At 47.0% G+C, this 22652-nt stretch overlaps 1 protein-coding gene across 42 annotated transcripts in view; it reads right to left on the bottom strand.

Moving 5' to 3' along the window:
• Nucleotides 1–22652, bottom strand: part of PAK3 (p21 (RAC1) activated kinase 3) — a 261514-nt gene that overhangs the window by 103929 nt on the left and 134933 nt on the right. For 6 of the 42 annotated variants that reach the window (XM_026014851.2, XM_026014854.2, XM_026014860.2 and 3 more), the window contains exons 1-4: nucleotides 21333–21514; nucleotides 20364–20429; nucleotides 20132–20241; nucleotides 14945–15092 (exon numbers count right to left, since the gene is read on the bottom strand). The exons of 14 other annotated variants lie outside the window; for them this stretch is intronic. The gene's annotated coding sequence lies outside the window, so the exon portion shown is untranslated. Of the gene's footprint in view, nucleotides 1–361; nucleotides 516–14944; nucleotides 15093–20131; nucleotides 20242–20363; nucleotides 20430–21332; nucleotides 21557–22652 lie in introns of those variants that run through there. 22 more of the 42 variants (XM_072743892.1, XM_072743905.1, XM_026014847.2 and 19 more) reach the window with 9 other exon arrangements.

The raw sequence follows: 22652 nt of genomic DNA, 5'->3' as shown, positions 1-22652 counted from the left end.
ATTGGCTTCAGTGTAGATGTCAGCTATCAACTGATGATCCACACCTCATTTTTTTTTCTCCGCAAATGTGTAATGTCCAACAAGTTTCCACGCTTAGTTGAGCTGAACACCATCATGTGAACAAGGGAGTACCATCCCCATCTTCACCAGGAGGAATTTATGGAGCACAAGGGTTGATATACCCAGGGTCACAAAGTGAAAGAGTGGAGATGAAAATCTCAAACTCTCCTCAATTCCCCTTCCGGGACACCCAAGTAAACCAGCCCCACACGCATACTCATATATAAACTTTTATCCTCCCCAAATATTCATATGACAGTTCCAGCTTTCTCATTCCAACCTGCTGGAGGCCAGTACTTACTGATTTCGCCTGCTTTTTTCATCCGAAGACCCAAGGCTAGGTGATTTACTGACAGAACTCCAACAGGTTGTGTTGGCCAGCAGTACCCATTCTTAAATGGCCTTGTTTTGGAGGTTTTCTGTTCTGGGGCACTCACCAAGGGAACTCTGCTATCAGAGACAGGGGTGTGCTGTTTCAGGGAGCCTCGCCTGGGAGATACCATTACAGTGTGCAATGGAGGGAAGCCATTTCTAAGATCATTTGATCAGGAGGAACTGAGCTACTTGTTAGGCAGATTTGCAGAAGCAGCCGGACAAACAAGGCAGGCACTCGCTCTTTTTACAGCTGCCTAGTTGCAATCTTAGATCCTGCAAAAGATAGCTTGCTGCTGACATACATACAAGCACAGTCACACAGAATACATTCGTGTTCGCTCTCATACACACAAGCAAACGAGGTCAGTTCTGCTCTAGTCCTGTTCTTTGTTAACATCTTTAATGAGTGACTTCCGTTGTTTTCAACAGGAACTTGACATTAATTAAATCCAATAAGCCAGCCTATTATGGTTGCAAATTTCAAAGATGGGCTGCAAATAAGGAACTCAATAGGTAGACCCCAGCATCCAGACCTCATATACTGCGTACATTATATGGAACCAATAGTCCTTATTTAAATGACTTCTTAAGCTTCTAAATGTATGCAGTGCCACACTTTAATATTCACTATGTATGCTGCCATGAGCTAATGCCAAGAAAATGCTAATGATCATCTGATGTGTATTTATATTTGCAAACTAATGCATTATTACAGGTTTCAGCTTTTACATTTCCAACACTGATGCTTCTAAGAAGAGAAAATAAGATGCATAAAGAACAGAGGCAGACAATTTCTTAAGCATTAAAAAAAAAAAAAAAAACAGAACCACCACCCAAGGTGAATACCCTAAAAGATGCCTCAAAGAAGGAAAAGGAAAGCAAAGCCTAGTAATAAAACATTTCCTAATTCTCAAAACAGAATGTAGTTTACTTGGAAGCATTCAGACGGGGAAAATTAGATGCAGAGGGATAGCCCCAGTGAACAAGATATGGTAAGCCAACGTCTTGAGTCTCTGGGGCTTTAGCTGCTCTCTGTTACTATGCCTGGGTGATAATTACACCCTTCCCTGATCCACTCCAGCAGAAAAGCCACAAATTTCCTCAAATTCGGGCCTAAAAATTCAATCCCTGAATTTGCTAAGGCTTTCCATATACCAAACAGATGCCTGGATGTTGTTTTCCAACCCATGTGCTACAGCTCTTCATCCTAGGTCCTTGCTCTGTTATCAGTTTTTCTGTCTCCAAATCGGTTTTCTGCAAGAAAGTAACCACTGCAAGTTTGAAGAGGGGGAGTACAGGAGGTTGACTGAGACCCTCATATCATTTCTAAAGCAGGAATTTAGATCCATTTTGCAAAGCTCGTATTTCACCAAAATGACTGAACAAATGTATGAATGGCATCCTGTCAGAACTGGAGGTCAAAGCAGTTGAGCTGGCATAAAATGCAGCCAGCCTTTTTTTTTAAGATTTTATTTATTCATGAGAGACATAGAGAAGCAGAGACACAGGCAGAGGGAGAAGCAGACTCCCTGAGGGGAGCCAGATGCGGGACTTGATCCCAGCATACTGGGATCATGCCCTGAACCAAAGGCAGACGTCCAACCACTGAGCCACCCAAGCACCCCACAGCCTGTCTTTTGCAAGCTTTTGCCCTTGACCTAAGTTTCTGTGCCCACATTTTATGAGAGCTGAGCGTGTATCTCACCATCTTATTTGGGAGCTATCGTTAAAGAAGAGGAAATGCTATCTATTTAAAAGAAAAGGCTTCCCTCACCGTTAGAAGAATGGGATGCGACAAGATCTCCTTTCCATCTATCCTCCTTCACAGATCAGAGGAGACTAACATCCAGTTGGCCAGAGCCTTGAGTGTTAGAACCCCCCACCTCTTCTCCTTCAACCAAAGACAACATTTTGGTCTTCACCAAACTGGCCATGAGTCTACAAAAAGATCATAACCAACCTGCCCAGAGAAATTCTTCTAGGATCCAAAAACTTGATCTGATGGATGACCTCACAACTGAGCATTCTGGTTTTTCCAACTGAACACAAATTCTTCATTTGCAAGTTGTTAGATCTACCAAACAGTTCGTTTTCCGTGCTATCCATGACTCTACCACCTGGTGGCAGCTGCCATGGCTCGCCAGTGGCTCATGCTGGAGCATATCTGCCCTCCAGCACGTGTGGAGGCTTCGTTTCCCCAGAGCTCACAAACATGGAAAAAAAACTACCCCTGTGCCTAAGACTTTCTGTGACACGGGGAAGCTCCTGGGTTGATATCATAGGGCTGATGTTTGTTCACATCAAGGGAAGATATGGTATCTTGGGAGGAAAACTGCAGATAAAGCAGAAGCAGGCTTTGGTGCAGGGAGCTGAAGTCAGCAGGCCTGAGGGGGGAATCAGGTGGTAGTTCCTATATTCCTCCTATGGGGCCCAGACTGTGGCCTAGCACACATCCAGGACAAAAACTTGGGTAGGATAAAGGGGAAGAAAGCGGGTATTCATAATAAATTATGGAACTCTGTATTATAACTCTGCATCAGACAATGTGTATCTCACAGTGTTCCTTCTGCTTTAAGACTGAGCCTAATATATTGCCTGCATCCGTGGTCCCATAAGCCAACCACCAGCTGGTTTCAGCCTTTTGTGGTTTGCCTAGGCATACCCTATCCTCTTCTGTGCCTCTTAAGAATGAGGGTCTACAGGTTATACAGCTGTATAAAGAGAGGACAAGAAAAGATCTTCCATCAGCCTAACACTGCTTTTCATTTTTCATTTTTTAAGATTTTATTTATTTATTCTTGAGAGACAGAGAGAGAGGCAGAGACATAGGCAGAGGGAGAAGCAGGCTCTGTGCTGAGAGCCTGATGTGGAACTCGATCCCAGGACTCCGAGATCACAACCTGAACCGAAGGCAGCCGCTCAACCACTGAGCCACCCAGGAGTCCCTAACATTGATTTTTCTAGGAGAAGAAAATAATTCCACGTGCTCTTCTTGTTGATTTCTGCTTGACTCTTATTTCAAAGAATCCTGAGACCAAAACAGAAACTGACTACCCTTTGAGGGGTCCCATAGAAACTCTAAGAATGCACCTCTTAAGTAACCCATCTGTGCCTGCATTCATGTACTGAAACAACAAATACAGATTTAAGCTTATGTGCCAGGTGCCATGGTAGGTGTTGAGAGTGAGATTCTAGGGTTGAGCAGTGGGTTTCATCTCTGGCTGCACGTTATATATATAAGACATATATTAAATATGCAAGTAAAAATACAACTACAAACCAAGTCAGGTTGTGTGTATGGCAAAATGAAGAGTGCTTAAAAAAAAAAGGGAGGGACTACAACAGTTCACAAGAAAGCAAGACTCTTTGACTACCATCTTACCACATGAGAAATCAGGGCCAATAATTAGACCTCCGTATGTCAGGGGACTATAGGATATAGGATATCCAGAGAACATCATTGCATCGCCTTTTATCTCCATGCCACCAACATCCATAGGCACCAGGTGCTATGTTAGGTACAGAGGGCATATAAAGAGAAATTAAGAGCAGTCCCTGTCTTTAAAGAGCTCACGGTCCAGTGAGGATGACTGACATTCACAGTAAAGTACAATGCCATGGGACTCTAGGAAGTTTTGGAGGGTCAGAGCAGGGAGGAGAGTATGTCCTCAGAGGAGTCAGAGGATACAGCACTTGAGCAGGGTATTGAAGGGTAAGGAGGAGTTTGCCAGAATGTGAAAAGTGAAAAGCATGTGGTTGGTGTGGGCCTTTATTCAATAGTATATTCCAACAAACAAATATACCCCAAGCATGCTAGAGTAGCCAAATATACCCCAAGCATGCTAGAGTAGCCCTCTTTGCATTAGGCTTCTGTTTCTGATGAGCTAAGTGATGTTGTGTAAAAAAAAGCTATGTAAGAAAGAGAACAGGTCTCAGACCTCTGGATAAAAGGAACCTGGATGAGACTCTTAAAAAACCAAGTCACAATGGGGTACCTGGGTGACTCAGTGGTTGAGCATCTGCCTTCAGCTCAGGGCATGATCTCAGGATCCTGGGATCAAGTCCCACATTGGGCTCCCCGCAGGGAGTCTGCTTCTCCCTCTGCCTATGTCTCTGCCTCTCTCTGGGAGTCTCTCATGAATAAATAAATAAAATCTTTTAAAAAAGCCAAGTCACTGGCTTCTAACAAAGTACAGAAGAGACAGGTATGGTCTGATAAAAAGCATTTTCTAGACCTATAACCATGTATGAGCAGAATAGACCTCTTCTGGGGAATGCATGAAGAAGAGGATACTTGGAAAAAGAAAAGCCTTCCTTTCATAGTTCGTATAAGAACTAAGTTGCACTCTGTCATGCAGTTTTAATTTCAGGGGTTGATTTTTAGCTAGGTCTTTCATAAACCCAAAAGAATGCTCTCCAACAAATGAAGAGTAGCTCATTCCAGTTCTACTGCTGGATCATTTTGTGATCTTGAGGAAATCACTGAATATTCATAAATAAATTCATTCATTCAGCCTTTAAAGAGTGTATGCCTAGTATGTGCCCAAGTAGGCAGAAGATGCTTTGGAGCTACAGTGGAGGAAGGGTAACTAATACTGCCCAGAGAAGTCAGAGGGTATAGCACTTGAGCAGGATATTGAGGGATGAGTAGGAGTTTGTTAGCTCCTAGGGCAAGCCATGAGGTACAGTCCCTGCCCTTGAAGAAACTTAAAGTGTAATGGGTGCTAACCACGGCAGCTCAGTAAAGGTTAGAGAAGGGGACACTCAAAAGCATGGAGGAGGCTTCACAAAGGAAGTACACATGAAACATTATGGCATAAGAAACATTATGGGTTAGGGCCCAGAGGAGATTAGAAACAATGTAGTGGACTACAGGAACTATAGATAAGTTGGCCCAACCACAGTAAATTGGAAGGATAGAAAAAAAGATCAGCAGAGACAAAATGAAGAAAGGTTTTCTAACCTTTTTTTTGGAGTTTAGATTCCTCCTGTCTAGACAAAGATGCTTCAAGCAGTGAGATGGCATGACTAGCTGTGAATTTCAGAATTCTTCCTTGGGTGACAAGGTTGCAGATGTCTAAGGCTGAAGACTTGGGGCAATTTTCCGCCACGGGGTGGGATGTTCTAGGTAGCGACATGGGAATAATTTGGGAGAGAAGACACTGAGAAAGTGAGCCAGGGAAGAAAGCAAGCACATGAGCACGGGACTAGAAAGACAGGAGGAGGGACATTTCAAGAGGGGCCTCTGTTTCGGGCATTGGCCAAAGATGACAGGGATGTTAGGCCTGCTATGATTAACTAACTGGTCTCAGGACCTTGAATGGAAATACATTTCTATCCCCAAAGGCCCAGAAGAATGTGGGAGGCCAAATTCTTTTTTATATAAGTCTCTGGGGGGAGGTTTCCAGATTTGCTGGAGGTATAATTGACAAATAAAAATTGTATATGTTTAAAGTGTACCATGTGATAGTTTGACATATGTCTACACTGTGAAGTGGTTACCACAGTTCAAATTAATTGATACATCCATCACCTTACATATTTACCTTTTTTTGGTGCCGTGAGAACATGCAAGATCTACTCTCTCAGCAAATTTCAAGTACACAATTTGGTATGATTAACTATAGTCGCTATGCTGTGTATTAGATCCCTGGTTTAACCTTTAGTTTCTGTTTGGGATTCCAAATAAAACTGTGTCTCAGTTTCTTTTTTGTTTGGGTTTTATTTGTCTTGGAGGGGTCTTTTTTTCTTAGAAGATTTTATTTATTTGAGAGAGAGAATGAGAGCACAAGCAGGGAGAGTGTCAGAGGGAGAGGGAGAAGTAGACTCCCCACTGAGCAGGGATCCTGGTGCGGGGCTCAATACCAGGACCCAGAGATCATGAAATGAAATGAAAGTAGATGTTTAACCAATGGAGCCACCCAGGCACCCTAGAGGTCTTTGCAAATAAGAGTAAATGACTAGCTTAGAATGGTGGGAGGAAAAACTAATGAATAAGATGGTATGCTGATAACAAATATGATTATGTTGGAAGCCCCTCGTACTAGCAGCCATTAAAGCACCAATAATAACCGTATTCCTGTAAGAATAAAAGCAAACTGTTCTAATGTTTTTGGCCAATATGACAGCATTTATGATTTTAGAAAAATGTCTTTCAACTTTTATATGAACTCTACTAACAAATCTAAAAATTCTACAAAGACCAATAAGTATTGGCAAATGAACCTCAATGGGTAACTTTTGTAAAAGTCAATATACAAAGAAAAGAGAACACACAAAGTGACAGGTCTATCACAGCAAAATTAGGAATATCTGGTGGAAAGCAAAACAAATATAAAATTTGAGAGGCAGAAACCACATAACAAGCCATAAAAAGCAAGAGGACACCTCAATTCACAGGTGGTGGAATAAATGTCTTCCTAGCTATCTAGCCCTCTCAATAGAGACACCAAGATTAAAGACAATACATACAAATGTAGCAGCTGTTCTAACATATTGATTTGGCATCATGAAATGGTTCAAGAGAGCTGGGCATGTGTGCTGTAGATATGAATTTGAAGATCTAGAAGAGTACAGAATAATAGAGAAGAAAAGACTGTTGGGGAACACCACCATTTAGGGGCTAGAAAGAGGAAAGGAACCAGAGATCCCTGAGGAATGTGGTTAAAGAAGTGGAGGAACTCACTAGAAGATTTCATGGAAGCCAAGAGAAGAATACTTCACTTCTGAGTATGGCTATGAGACCAAAAAAAAAAAAAAAAAAAAAAAAGGCTACACAGAGGACAAAAATACTCCACTTTATGTCCTCCCATCTTTTCCCTAGAGTTTACTAAGGTTGATGTCATGTCATTTTCACATCAAGAAAAATGGCCAAGTGGCACCAGAGGTCTGTGGACATATTTCAGAATGTTTTAAGAAATCCCACACTGTGGACATCTGGTGTTACTTGAGCAGCATGAACAAAACCACACAGCATGCCTGGAGAAAGATTTTCCTTATGGTGGTGAACAGCACCACCATGGCCATATATTATTCAGCCTTATTGCAAAGCATACTCTTATGAGATCACGTTTGTTGCACTCTTGCAATGTGTCAGACGTTGCACAGGAGACAAAGAAAAAATACAGTATGGTTGGGCTAGCAGATAAACCGTAGCTAGCGTTCAACTTTCTTTTTCCACAAGAAGGATTATGTTCAGTTCAAACAGCTCTTATTTGTTTGACGTAGTCTCCAAAGGCTTTGCCAAGCAAAGATGCAAATGTTCAGGGTGGACAGGTCCCATCTCAGCCTATTTCTGCTGCAAATCAGCTTCATGATCTTGGATACATCCGTCCCTTAACCCCTCTGAACCTATTTCCTCATGTACAAAATGTGACTACCTAGCCAAGAAAAAAAATATATAAAATATTATACCTAGAGGAGATGCTTACAATTACTACCCTAGATTTCACGAGCCATAAACAAAATTGTCAGCATCCATTGAGATCTTATGTCCCAGCCGCTCTGCTGAAAGCTACGCCTGCACAAGTATGTGCCACATGCGTAACCACATTAGCTATTATTATTTCTGGTTTACAGACGAAATGGACATCCAGAGACATCAGGCTACCTGCTAAGGTTGTAGAGTGGAAGATATGACCACAACTCCATGTCTGTGGGGCTCCAAAGCCCATACTCTGATGTATGCTTCCCCAACCACACCATAGTTTCTTTGGACATGACGTGTTCTCAGTTACCCACAGCCTTTGCATGGACATGAACATTCTGAGGGATTCACAGTGAACTGTGTCTCCACTGTGGTGCTTGGGACCAAAGCATGGAAATAGGCAGAACATCTATCCACAAAGCAGACATTTCAGTGTTGGAATCAAGGCCAGAGGAGTGTCTGTAGTTAGATACCAGACTTCTGACTCCACCAGGATCAGGAGCCTCTCCTGTTCCCTTCTTTGAAATTTTTATACCAGCAAATGGAAGGTGACATCATGGAGGACTTCATCATTTCAAGGGAAAAGTTGTAGGACAAGAGGGGACATGGACTCTTGAACCAGAAACATTGTGGCAATGCCCAGGTAAGCATGTCCCAGAAGGACTTGGGAATGGAGGCAACTCTCCATAGGATAATTCTGTTTTTTTCCTTCATCTTCTTAAGTGGGGATGAGCACTACCTCCTAGCTTATGGTTAAGCAGAAATGTAAGGAAAGCAGGCAACAAGTCCTGTGAAACATAGCTCCTTGGTTGCAAAGGACCATCTCCTTTCTCTGCTGTCTCAGGGTTCCGTTCCTTTGAAGGCACCTACCTCATAAGTAATGATAAGATCTATCATCTCTTGAGCACTTACTGTGGACTGGACTGTGTGCTACCCGCTTAGATAATCTCATTCCACCCACATAACAACTCGGTGAAGTAGGAAGCTATTAGTGTCCTCCCATTTCAGAGATGAGGAAACTGATCCTTTTTTTAAGATTTTATTTTATTTATTCAAGAGAAAGAGAATGAGAGAGAGCGAGAGAGCGAGAGAGCGAGAGAGGCAGAGACACAGGCAGAGGGAGAAGCAAGCTCCACACAGGGAGCCCGACGTGGGACTCGATCTCAGGTCTCCAGGATCACGCCCTGGGCTGAAGGCGGCGCTAAACCGCTGCACCACCCGGGCTGCCTGAGGAAACTGATCCTTAAGAGGGATGAGTGGGATCCCTGGGTGGCACAGCGGTGGGATCCCTGGGTGGCGCAGCGGTGGGTGGCACAGCGGTTTAGCGCCTGCCTTTGGCCCAGGGCCTGATCCTGGAGACCCTGGATCGAATCCCACGTCGGGCTCCCAGTGCATGGAGCCTGCTTCTCCCTCTGCCTGTGTCTCTGCCTCTCTCTCTCTCTCTCTCTCTCTGACTATCATAAATAAATAAAAATTAAAAAAAAAAAAGAAAAAAAAAGAGGGATGAGTAATTGACTCAAACAAGATTCCACAGCAAGGAAGTGGCCAAACTGCCATTCAAATGCTCATCTACGGACTCCAGAGCTGGTGTTCCTAATTCTTCTATCATAATGGATGAATGGGTTATTAACTGTTTTGAAAAGCAGAAAATACCATATAAATGCACGGGGGTGGGTCTATGCACTTAGCACTTCACAAGGATTTCAAGTGAATTCAGGCAGGTGCATTTTTTTTTTCCTTCCTAAAATTCACCCAGTCCTCTAAAATTATATAATTTGCTTTTGGTGACTCTCAGCATATCCACAGAAACGACCAAATGTAAACTTGCCAGGCTATTTCTCTAAAGCCATCTCTTGGAGGAGGTGGTGGCTAAATTTTAACTCAGTACAAAATTTCCATTAAGGTCTATAGCTCACTTTCATTCCTCTTCCTTAGGTACAGAGACAAAGGGCTCCTGGAAAGATGGCACATCTCTGGGCTGTGCAAGAGGTCTACGAGGAGGTTTGCCTTGGGAAATGACTCCCCCCACATCCTGGCTGCTGCTCCCAACTATTCATGGACCCTCAAGTTCTCGGGAACCTAAAGAGGATTATAAAGATTCCCCCAATCCCAAGCTTCAAGACTGTTGCCTTGTGCTACTGTTGCATGGTGACCTCCTTTTCCCCACTCGAATAAAAGTACCTCAAGGGCAGGATATGTTTCATACCTCCATCTGAATCTCCTTCTGGGTATAGCACTTGATAGGGCCCACAGAAGATCCTCAACCTAAGCTGGTAAGGCCATTGGAATTCTGGGATTGAGGAAGACAGGCACTGGATCTGTCCTGACACATTGCGGTCCACCTACCTCTTTCAGTTTTCTTACTGGAGTTTCATAAGTAGATGCTCTGGGCCTGGCATCATGGTAGACACTGGGAATCCAAAATAAGTTACACGATATGGTCTCTGCTTTCAAAGAAGGCCTCAATCTAATCACAGGTGTAGAGGGTAGTACGTGGTATTTCAGGCTTTTCCCTATGGTGCCAGAATCCATATCAAATGGCAGTGTGGACATATTTTGCACCCATCTTTACTCCAGAGAGACTCCAGCAGGGGAATCTATGGACTAAGGAGGCTTCTGCAAGGTGCTCTCATGTTTCTAATTCTCTCATAGGGAATTGGGGTGGCTCCTGACCCTGACACCAGGTTCTTGACCTACTAGTTCGCTCCTGGGATTTGTGCTTCTTTTTATCCTCTTGCAGGGAAGTCTGCAGTCTGTCTGGAGTGCAAGGAAGTTTTTTCAGCTTGCCTTCATCTGCGCCTACTGAGAAATTTCCTCTGTTAACTTGCTAGTAACAGCTGTTGAAATTCCAGTGGGGTCTATATATGCGCATGCATGCTCACAAGAGAAACTTACTTTATCATCCAGATAACTCATGAACCTTTCCTTTCTCTTTCTTGAATACCATGGAGTAACACATTCCAGTGTAAACAAGGAAAAAATAGACCTGGCTAGACTAGAGGTGGCTATGGGAAGCAATGTGGAATTCCAGATCAGAAACAGAAAATAAGAGACACATACTTCTGCCCAGCAGACCACTGGGAGTGCCTAAAGAAACACACACATTTCTTACCTTCCCCTCCCCTTGGGAGGGAAAGATGAGGACAGGTTATATCATCATCTTCCAGAAAATAAACCATCTAAGCCCCAACCTCTTTTGGATAGGCTGGCTAAGATTCTACTAGAGATGACTTCCGTAAAAGAGAATTATGGCAAAAGGATATAATATTTGATCTGTGGGGAAAAAATTAAAAAAAAATTTTGATCTGTGGGTTTGAGCTTTTTCTTTTTAATCCTAGACATAAATTCCACTCCTTTTTGCTCTGGAAAGATCTAGTCCCACTGGTGCCCTGGCTGAGACCAACAGTCTTCCTTTGGCCACAGGTTGCTGTTAACCTTCTAGCAGGTATGAGAAGAGCATTAGTGACAAGTAGGGGAAAAAAGTGACAACTTTTTTGTGATTATGAGCTACCACCTGCAGTGGGCATGAGATGGTGTGTGTGTGTGTCAGTGAAAAAGTGAGTGGATATGGCAGTATTAGCGTGGGGCCACATGCAAGAGTTTGGGGATGTGTGAGTGTGTGCGCATGTTTGGGGCCACTATAAACACATGTGAATCACAGATGTGGGTTAGAAGGATCATCTCAGCAAGGGAGCATAGGTCAGTGTCAATGCGTCCGTGTGTGAGTCCAACTAAGAGTTCATGGCCATTCAGGCAAGTATGTTGAGCTAGAGTCAATGTATTTATGCCTTGGTGACTGTGTGGGCACATGGGCCAGTGTGAACAAGTATATCAACCTAAGGGGGGGGGGTACTGCAGGGTGGATGAGAGTCTGAGTGTAAGTCTACATGGCCATCAACGGCATCAGTAGCAGGTTATGTCTAAATGCATAAATGCATTTATGGGAATTGAGGGTGACAGTGTTCAATTGTGTGGGTCAGGGTGGTGTGTGCCAACATAACTGCCACTCAGGGACCCTGCAGATCACCATATGTGTACTGGTGCAAATGCATGTAGCTGTGTGAGGGTATGTCAGTGTGAGAGTACAAGAGTGAGAACGGGCAGGAATGTAAGCATGCTAGCACCAGTGTGAACACGTGTACTGTAGAAATGATAGTTGGACAGTGTGAAGATATACATGTGAATGTGCATGATTGTGACCGTGCACCCCTGGGAATGTGTGGGAGTGTAGGATTTTGAGCATGTGTCTGCAAATGTGAGAATATGGAAAACTGTGCAAATGTACAAACATCAGTATATGGGCATGGGCATGCCCTAAGTGTGACTGTGTGATGTGAATTAGCATGAGGACTGAATGGGCATATGGACATGTCAGGGTGTGTCGGGATGACTGCATCAGTATGACTCTGAGTGCGAACATAGGGTGCTGGGTGTTAGTGAAAGTGTCTAAGTTTATGAAAAGGAGAGTGTGAGACTGTATATCAGGATGCATGCCTGTGAGCTGGAGGAGTGCGATCAGATCTCAGCATGAAGGTGAGCAAATAAGCGGGAATGGGTGTCATGATGAGTGTGTTTCCATGTATAAGGGTGACTATGTGTGAGTGTGACAGAGGCAGGGGGTTACATCAGTGCTGAGCATGTAATATTGAGGTTAAGATTGTAAGAGGGTCTAAAAAGTGGAAATGAGGGGCAGCCCGGGTAGCTCAGTGGTTTAGTACCACCTTCAGTCCAGGGCCTGATCCTGGAGACACGGGATCGAGTCCCACATCAGGTTTCCTGAAGGGAGCCTGCTTCTCTCTTTGCCTCTCTCTCTCTCTCTCTCTCTGTCTCTCATGAATAAATAAATAAAATCTTAAAAAAATAAAAAGTGGAAATGGGTGAGACTGTGTTCATGGTGGGAGCATGTATGCGCATGCATGTGTCCCTTCAATGAGTGATGATCTGTGTGTTTTACTGCAAGGAGGAAACCATCCATGACAGCGCAAATGTGTTACAGCATATAACACTGAGGGTGTGTATGGCTATATGAGAAATAGGCAGGGGCAAGTCAGCATGGGTCTGCGTATAAACTACTTGCGATCGTGTAGGAATTTGCAGGTTAAATGTGATTCTATCATTTCTGTGGATGTGAGAAGGTGTGACCAAGAGTGTGTGAGAACATAAGAAAGTATAAAGGTGTGAGTGGGTGAGAATGTGAGGCTGCAGTGTAGGGCGAGTGCAAGCATGTGTCAGTATGAAATGTGAATATAGAAATGTATGTGGCAGTGTGTGGCAGTATGGGTGTATGCCGGCATGCAGTATGTTTGTAAATATGTGTGTGAGGGTGAAGGGGTGGGCGTGATGGTCACCACAAACGTGTCCGGTGGGAAAAGTGTGAGCCAAGGAGGCCTAAGGATTGTATGAATGTCCAAGAGTACAGAAGCATGCTTGAGAAAGTATATGTGCATGTGTGCAACCAGGGAAGAGTACTGATGTCATCTAGGATGCTGAGAAACTCTCCAGGAAGCGTCTTTCCCCTCAAAGCCACCGCATGTATCCAGTTACAGGCACATTACTCAGCCCCTCCCAACTTCTGTCTCTTTGTGGGCAAAGACAATGATTCTAGTACCTACCTTGAGCTAGTCTCACTTATAATCAGAAACAAAAACAGGAACTACTGTGGGATCAAACGGTCTCCTGCAAGTAAAATGCCTAGCCCAGTGCTGGCAACAGTAGACAATAGATACGGGTTATTATTGGAGCTGTCACAGAACACCCGGAAGAGATCCCGGGGCTCGCTTCTGACTTGAGCGAGTTCTAGTTACCTTCTGTCGCTCCAGGTCTATAGAGGATCCCCTACCACAGCATCTCTAGAAAGCTGAATACATTAGTATCAGCAGGGTTGTAATTTCATACCCTCAATATCATGGCCGAAACTCTGGAGATTCCCCTTCATGAGGAGGCACCCTAGAAACACCTGCCACTGAGCTACACTTTTCCTTTGTCCTGGGGCCTGGGGCAGGCTTTGTGAAAGGGAACTGCACTGCATACTCCTTATTTTCTCTTTGTTATTCTTGTTGTTATTATTTTTTTTAATTTTGGTTGGTGGCTCACTTTTGACTTGGGTGTTACGAGAGATGCCCAGGTAACTGACCAAGAGATAGAAGTGTAGACCAAGAGAAAGAGGGACATTAAGATACAAACAGGTAGCTGGACAGTGACATATGGCAACAGAAGGCTGGAGGGAGCAGCTGACAGCAGAAGCCCTAAAGGCTGCCCGACAGGGAAAGAGGTACATGATCAGAGGCGGGCCACGGAACCTGAAAGAAGTGGAGAGGAAGAGAAGATCTCAAATTGAAAATCTGCCGGGCAACTGTAGGGCACTCGTGAGAGAGACCAGAGACCTGTAAAACTGAGTCCCTATCCCTAGTTTCTGGTCTAGTTTACCTGCCAAGATGAACACTCCAGAAACCACGCAAGAATTACAGCAGGCAGCAGAGAAGCAAGGGCTACGCAATACTCTACGCACTCAAGTGTTGTTGGAAAGCTGGGGGAGAAGTGGTCCCTGCTTGGATGGGAAGGCAGAGGGAAGGTTCTGGAAGGTTTAAGCCCACCAGGCCCGGAAGCTGGGACAGATGGGGTGGGGGTATGCCTTGAATAGGAAGGTGAAATAAAAGTTGTGGAGCAGGAGAAATTTCAGGAACTGACTGGTCAGACAGTGGCACGTGGCTGAAATGCCACTGTGACATCTGGAAAGCAGGAAGAACGAGAATAGGCAGCTTGATGGGAAGCGCGTTGGTGGTTACACGGAAGCTCTTAGATGGTGCTTGATGTTTGTAAAGGACTTGGCCCTAACCATTCGGTTGTTTCTCTTACTCCACAATGTAAGTCACAGCTATCATTCCCATATCAGCAATGGCAGGGAGGGACCAAGAAACCAAGGCTAGCTATATAGCCACAGGCCCCCAGAAAGAAAGGGCTGTATCCCAAGACCCAGCTAGGGAGGCCTAAGCAGGGTCTGTAACATTGGGAGCTCTGATGGAAAGGTGGCCTTTACCTGGATTTGGAGATGTCTGACTCCCTGCCCTGGAATCCATTACTCACCTCTTACTGCCACCACTGTAGGACCTCAGCACAGATGGGTGCTGCCCATGAGAAGGGGCTGGGCTGCCTTCAGCTCCGACGGACTCGGTGCTGGGCACACCTGCTGCCACAAGATGCAAGGACTCAGATGCTCTTTCTTGGGGACAACCTGCCAAGACAAGCATTGTGGGGGTGCAGGAACCCCTTGCCCCTCCTGCTACTACTCCCTTAGCCACCCCCCCCAAAACCTCACATACACCCTACAGTGGATTTCAGAAAACCCCTTGAGAAGGCAGAGCATCAGAGAGGAGAAGCATACAAAGGGCCTTGGGAGGTCAGAGCCCATTTGGGTGCTGGACTGGGGGCTTCAGGTTGAGAGCTGCTGTCATTTCACCACTCACTCTGGCTCTGCTTGCTTGTTGGCAGAGAAGACCTGCCCTAGCCACCCCAGACAAGTGTCAGGAGGACGGGATCAAATAGGACAGATGGGAAATAGCCGCATATTCTTAGGAGGTGGTACAGTCCCACGTACGACAGAAAACTGAGAGATCATGGCAAACGCACTTTGGCTCTGAGGACATCTGAGCTTCCCCAAACCCTGGCAATGCTGTTTCACTTCCAAGCTGCCACCTCTTCCTCCTCCCCTTCTCAGCAACCCCCTTCACTGGGTGGCTGTGGGAAGCACTTGGAGAGTCCCTAATTGGCTATCATCTCATAGCTGTTGAAGGTTGCAGTCTCTGATCCTAACTGGGACCTCCTTCTGCCTCCCCACAATGTCCACTATGGGGAGGTCTTCCACGATCTTTCTCAGACTTCTTAGGGTGAATATCTACTGGTGTTTTTCTGGGTGATAGTTTGCCTTATTTCCCTGCAGAGGTTTCCATGTTCAACTGTGGAGGCAAGGTCTTTAACCCCTCTCTATCTGCCTTCACCCACAATCACTCAAGCCTCTCGAAGGAAGCCCACTCTTCCATCCTTCCTAACCTGCCCCCAGCTTCCCTCCATGGTGTCTGTTCTCAAAGAAAAGCAGCACATATATGTTCAATTCCAACAAAGCCAGACCCACGCTAGTACACGCTCTAATGGCCAATAATGGAATGCACAAGGTCCTAATCCAAAGACACAGATGGCAGGATATCTAAAGGCAGAGACAGTAAAAAACTGAAGCCTCAGGGAGGCAAGAAAAGCCCCAGGATTCTCACTTTCCCCTTGGTGAACAAGAAGACCAACCCATATCCCAGGTATGCCACTTGCTCTTGGCGAGACTCCAGAACACGGCCACCCATCTGTCCCCCAGGGGCCCTGGCATTCCCTGAGTGCCTCCCACTCGCATCCTCCAAGCAGCCTTTCCAACTGCCACCCACTGAGCCACTAAGTGGTGTGCCAACCAGGACCTTGGCTGCATGAGCTCATCCTGCAAGGGGGTGGGGTGGGGGTAGGTGAGTAACAGCCACCAAAGCTCCAGAGAGGGGCAGGACTGGAAGGGGGCTCAAGAACGATGGCCACTAAAAGTCTTCTGAGCCCGGGGATGGCAGAAAGCTCCCATGGAGGTGGGGAACAGTGTGAGTACGCAAGATTGGAGGGGGGCAGTGGATGCACCAGCCTGGACCAACCAAGCACCTCCAGGTTCCTGTACAAGATTGAGCTTTCCTTCCACCTGCCTCCACCTCGCTTCAGCCTCCCATTAACTGCATGGCAGCCTGCTTCCAATCCACCAGTTACACAGCCCTAGCCAGTGGGGGGAGACTGGCAGGACACAGTGCTCCACCTGGTGGTCACACTCTTCCCACCCGTTGGGGATGTGTTTTGTTGGGAGTGTGGCGATGTGGCCCTGTGTTTGAGTACGTGCAGGGTGGAATCTGTGCTGCTTCCTGCATCCCACAGTAGCTGTGTGCCCTGCGTGCCTGTGCCCGGTCGTGTGTACGCCATGTCATACCTATCGCTATTTTGTGTGTGTCAACTCTGTATCATGTTGGGTGTGTGTGTGCAGTCATGTTTTTGTTATCAGATGCACATATATGGGGTCTGTTATGTACTGTGGATGTGCTGTGGTTCTGCGTATACATGTAAGTGTGTGCCATGTTTCTAATCCATATTCTGTAACACATGTCTCTGCCATATTATGTGTCTGTATCATGTTGTATGTTTATCACACCTTGTGTCTGCACCTGTGGCTTAGCCTCCTACTGGGGCTGGGGTAGGGATCAGTGCACCCATTGTGTGCCTACCAGCACCCCAGCTTTGCTGCATTCCAGCTTCCTGCCAGCATCTCTGACTGGAGACTAGGGTTGCCACTTTGGGGGGGGGGGGCGCAGGAAGTTATGGCCAACCACTCTCTCTACCGCAGGCCCTCCCACAGCAGATGCCTGGCCCAGCACTAAAGATTGCAGGGAAAGGAATTCTGGAACCTTTGTGAAGCCCAAAGGAGGACACTAAGTGCTAGGGAGATGGCACCCCTGCTCAACCCCCGGCCCCATCCATATATGAGAAGGGCCTGCAGGGAGCTGCAGCTGCCTCAGTTTCTCCTTCAGGACATCTGGAAGAACTGGTGCCCTTCTCTGCAGGGGCAGGGAGTTAACAACTGCCCAAGGGATTAGCGCTGGCAAAGGGAGCCAGGCCAGGGGACACATGGGAAGCTCTGCCAAAGGTGTTCCCGCAGATGCCACTAGAGGGGGCGATTGTGCAGGCAGTTAGGGGTAGTGTCTTGTAGATGCAGAATTCCAGAAAGTCCACCTGGCTCACAGAGGAGGGAGAAAGAAGAGGATACACATCCTAAGCAGGCCTTCCTTCACCCTCATCTGGGCCATTTGGTTTTGAGGCTGAATCAGGGACTTGGCACCACTAGTACCTATCTGCACCCCCACCGCCACCTCCCCCCATAAGATCTATATAAAATCCCCACAGAGCTTCTCAGGGGCTGGTTATAGGTTCCCTAGCAGATTCTCCACCTGGGCTTCCCTTCTCCCTCCTGCTTCCCATTGACATGGTCATTGGTATACCAAAAAAGTGAGATTTAAAAGGGTAAATGGATTTTTTTTTGGGGGGGGGGATGTCCTATGGTGGGCCTGCCTTCATGACCAAGAACAAACAGACCCACTTTCTAAATGTCATGACCTTCTCAGAAACCACTTCATCCAATCGCATCATTCAAAAGCCAAGGAAAGTAAGGCTCAAGGAGGGGCAGAAGCAGACCAGACCACCAGCCTCCTGACTCCCAGGGTTTTTGTTCTACCTTAGCTCCCTGTCCTCTAGTCTCTAAAAAAAGCCAAAAAACAAAAAACCCCCCAAAACAAAAAACCTTCTTTCTCCAAATACAGCACCCTCCCAGCGTGGCAAAAAACCCTTGCCTCCCTCTCCACTGTGTGAGCTCCAAGACGGTCAGTCCGGCTCTGTCTCAATGATCAGCGGCCCAGGCTTTTCTGTGGCCACACCTTGGGAATGATCTTCATTCCCCACCAGTAAATTGTTCATCTCTTTCGGGTCTTCAAGGTCTACCTCCCCCATTTTGGCTTCCCACCTGCGGCCACAGCTGGAGTTATGCCATTTTGCTCCTTGTCACGTCCCTCGGGTACAACACAGATTGCCCCAACCTGCAGATAATTGACTGAATGTGCAAATCAGACATGGATCCATTGTCCCGATTAACATTTCCAATTAAACTCTGGGTTAGGCTGTGGGTATTAGTGACTGGAGTAATCACTACTTGAGATGTAAATGCAAATGCCTTCCAAAGTCCTGGGGCGCAGGAGGAATGGAAACAGACTACCAGGCCCGGGGGGAGGGGAGGAGGTGTTCTTTGGTTCTCTAGTACCCCAAAATCAGATTTGAAACGTATGGCTGTTAGTTCATACAAAAGCTCCAGCTTCACACCAGAGGACTCTGACCCTGACTGCACACCCTTTCCTGCCCCCTGCTGGAGAAATCACATCGTGCGGAGTTGGCAGGCCCTGCAGGGGGAACCGCCTAGCCTCTGGCAGGTGGGGAGGTTGGGGGACAACAGGGTACCCCAGAAGCCTCAACAGCTGCACTTACCTTCTAGGGCAGTGGTTTTCACCATCCCTCGCCTGCACGGGGTCCCATGGGCCCCTGGGAAGGAGGGCATTTTTGGAACACAGGCAGATACTCCTATGGCTGCAACAGGGACCACAGACCCGGCCTTGGCCCTCCCCATGTAAAAATAGTCAACCTACCTGTCTTGGGCAGATTCAAAGCTCCCCAAATCTCCTTTGGGATCAGGCCCACTCCCAGCCCCAACCCTGCCATTCCTTCTCCTTACCCAGGAGGAAAGAGCCATTGTGAAGTCCACTGCTCACTGAGTTTCTTTTCCTTCCTATGACCAAAGCTACTAGTTCCCAAAGGTGGGTTATGCGGATGGGAATGCTATCGATTCCCTACATATCAAGAAAATCATCCCCCTAAGTCTGGGATGAACGACATGTGCCTCGACCACCAAAATTTCACCATCTCACCTGGGGAAATCGGGGCCTTTGGGTTCCCGGTAAGACCACAGCTCTCTTCTTGTTCTCTATGGCTTTGTTCCTACCTGCTCCATCTGATCTTACCTCTTTCTAGATTTCTAGTTCTGACTTTTTTTTTGCCTTGGCCACCCTCTTTGACCTCACAGTAGCTTAGTCTCTGACCTCAGAATAACAGAGTCTCTGACAGGGGCAGCACTTCCCCACCCCACCCCATCCCTCCAATTATTCTTCATTTTTCTCACTTGTCACATCTAGTATCCTCTCCCCAAAGACCTCAGCATGCCTGTTTGCTTTGTATGCCAATTCTGCCTCCAACCAGAAAATCAGCTAGTTGGCACACCTTTGGGGTGTTGTGACTCGTTGCCTGCAAGTGTATCACAAGTGAACCTCCCTATGAGGCCCACTTGTCTGCCTGGAGGTTGGGGGGGGGGTCCACTCCTTGACATCTCAAGGTCCTTCTGGCCTCGAGATCTTCAGCTGTTGGCTTTTACCCAGCAAACGTGCCAGTCTCTTTCCATTTTGTCCCATTCATGGAGAAGGGAGGTATGACATTTATATCTAGAAAACAGAGGCTTCCATGGCTCTCCCTCCAAGCCCCAGGCTATTAATCATCCATTACCAGATTGAGCCCCTCCACCCAGAGGTGCCCCTGGGGTAGGGGCCTCAAGTACCAAATCACAGACCTGCCCAATTATAATTTTGCAAATGGCCCAGTGAAAACTGCACTGACCTTTATACCTCAGTCATCCTAGAACAGGGCCACAGTGTTGTCACCAACAGGAATGGACCTCCTTCTGTTCCAACACCTCAGACAGCCATACAGCTGGCCTGGATTTGAGTCTGTAAAACCATGGGGGGAGCAAGACTAGCATGGCTAAAGGCTTCTCTGATGAAAGCCATTACAAAAAAACCAAAAACACTGAAACCACCCCCTTCATGCTTCCCAAAGCCAAGCCACTCACCCTTTTCTCCTTTGCTTCTACAGACCACAGCCTAGAACCCTCAAGTCCAGAGTCTGCCACTGCATTCTGGAAGGTGGGACCAAAAAAATCAAAAGGGGCCTCTTGCTCCCTCCCTGGGCACCGTCCTCCCACCCTGTGCCTCAAACACCACCTAGGGAAGGAAAACGTACAAGAGTAAAAATCTAAAATGTTCAATCTGCCCCAAAGTGTGGCAGTCATCTTGCCAGAGCCAGTTCACAAACTGAGGGCAAGGCCTACCGTGAGCTGAGGACAGGGTTGGGGGGCAGGGGACCTGATGACCCCTAATGACCCCTGCGCCTCCCCAGACAAAGACAAAGGCTAATGAGGGGCCCCAGGCTTTTTAGGGAGAGTACTGCATCATTCCAATATTCACATGAAAAGAAATAAGTCGTCCTGTCATTACCCTCCCCCCACCACCACCAAAAAAGAGGAGGAGGGTAAAGAAAAGGAAAAGAAAGGGCGCCCAGAGAAGAAAATCGTCACTTTTTCTGTTTGTTCTAGTTGGGCTCTTCCCTCTCCCCTGGACTTGGCCAGGCCGCGGCCACACCTCCTCCCCTTGGTGGTTTTTTTTTGGGGGTGGGGGGCGTCGCTACTGTGGCTGGGGGAGGGGGCGGAAAGATGGTGTAAGTCTAACGGGCTTATGTTGATTTGGGGGCGGATTTGGCCTCCAGCGGCCCAGGCCTCGGCCGGCGAGTCCAGGGCTTGCCCCAGAAACGGGGTCCGGGCCCTGCGAGAGTGGCCCTGACACACCCACTCGTCCGCGGCCGCCAAGCGCCATCGGGCGAACTGCGCGCCGGGTCTCGGGGCTCCGGGGACGCCACGGAGGCGACCCAAGGCTGAAGTGCCGCCGAGAGCGGGAGAGGGGCCCCCGGGGAAGGCAGAAAAATCTGCCCGGCAGCGCCACACCCTCCCCCGAGCGAGCTGGGCGCCCTGAGTCGCGGGATTTACCTGCCACTGGTCCAGCCACCCTGTCCAGACCTTTCCTCTACCTCCGAGTGCTCGGGCTGGCGGGGCTGGCGGGGGGGGGCCGCAGCCGCAGCCGCAGCCCCGGGCCCGGCCCGCTCACCCCGCCTCTCCTCCCGGCCTCGCACACCTGCTCAGGGCCAGGAAAAGCTGCAGCCCCCCGCGCGAGCCCCCAGACGGTGCGCTGCCGACAGCTGCCCGCCCGCGGCAGAGCCCGGCTCGGCAACCGCTCCCTGGCTCTTGTCTGCTATGACGTCACCCGGGCTCTGCATCGCACGCGGGCCAATCAGAGGGTAAGCAGAAAACCAAAATCGCCCTGAGTGGGCTGCTGGGGACCAATCTTTTGTTTCCAGGCAGGAAGCGCCTGGGAGGGGAAAGAAAAAAAACCTGAAGGGGAGGGAACAGAGAGAGGGAAAGGAAAAGGAGATGGAAACTTCTACACTGTCAGGGTCGTCTACAAAGAGGTGGGGCCATCGAGAGACAGAGACAGAGAGAGAGAGAGAGAGAGAGAGAGAGAGAGGGACAGACGCACCTGACAGTGGGGAGGGGCGGGGCGTTTTGTGCATCTTCCTTAAACGGCTCCCCTCAGGAAGATTGGAATTTCAGAATAATTTCCAGGGGAGGAAATCCGTCCAGCTACACGGGCACTCTTTACTGGGGAAAATGGTTTGGATTTGGGAAACCACCTGTCAGGCCAACAGGTTACACTGATAAGAGTCTCTGGAATACAAAGTAGACTCTGGCAGATATGGCAGTGGCGTTCAGAGATGACAATTTAGACAGGAAAACTACCTTTCTGCTCATGAAACACACATTTCAAAACATGGAGGGTTAGACAAAATAATAATAGTAATAAAACTACGTCAAGTAGTTTATATAGATATATACATATATTTAATTTCATTAAAATGTGGCTCTCCCTAAAACCTTCGGTGTGGCCTCTCATCTTTAACAATAAGTACAGGTTTTTACCCATGTGCAAACCTTAAAATGTAACTCCGAAAATCATCCCTTGCTAATCCAAAATCCATATCCACCTCCCACCACCAGGATTTGGCTACATTATATAAATTATGGTAAATTCCATCAAGGAGACAATAAGCTCTCATCAAAAATGATAAAAAAATTGCAAAATACTAATTACATTCAAATTATAATGATGTAAAATACACCCATAGAAATGATCAGAAGAGAACATAAAATTATCACAATCGGGTAAAAGTTTACGAGTACTTTTCCCTCTCCCCTTGCAAATTTATTTTTATGAAGATATCCTGACATACTTAAATGGTCAAAATGAGTTAT

Source organism: Vulpes vulpes, chromosome X, assembly GCF_048418805.1.
Source record: "Vulpes vulpes isolate BD-2025 chromosome X, VulVul3, whole genome shotgun sequence".
NCBI lineage: Eukaryota > Metazoa > Chordata > Mammalia > Carnivora > Canidae > Vulpes > Vulpes vulpes.
The sequence above is the reverse complement of the archived record's forward strand: the minus strand, read 5'-3'. Positions and strand labels throughout refer to the sequence as shown.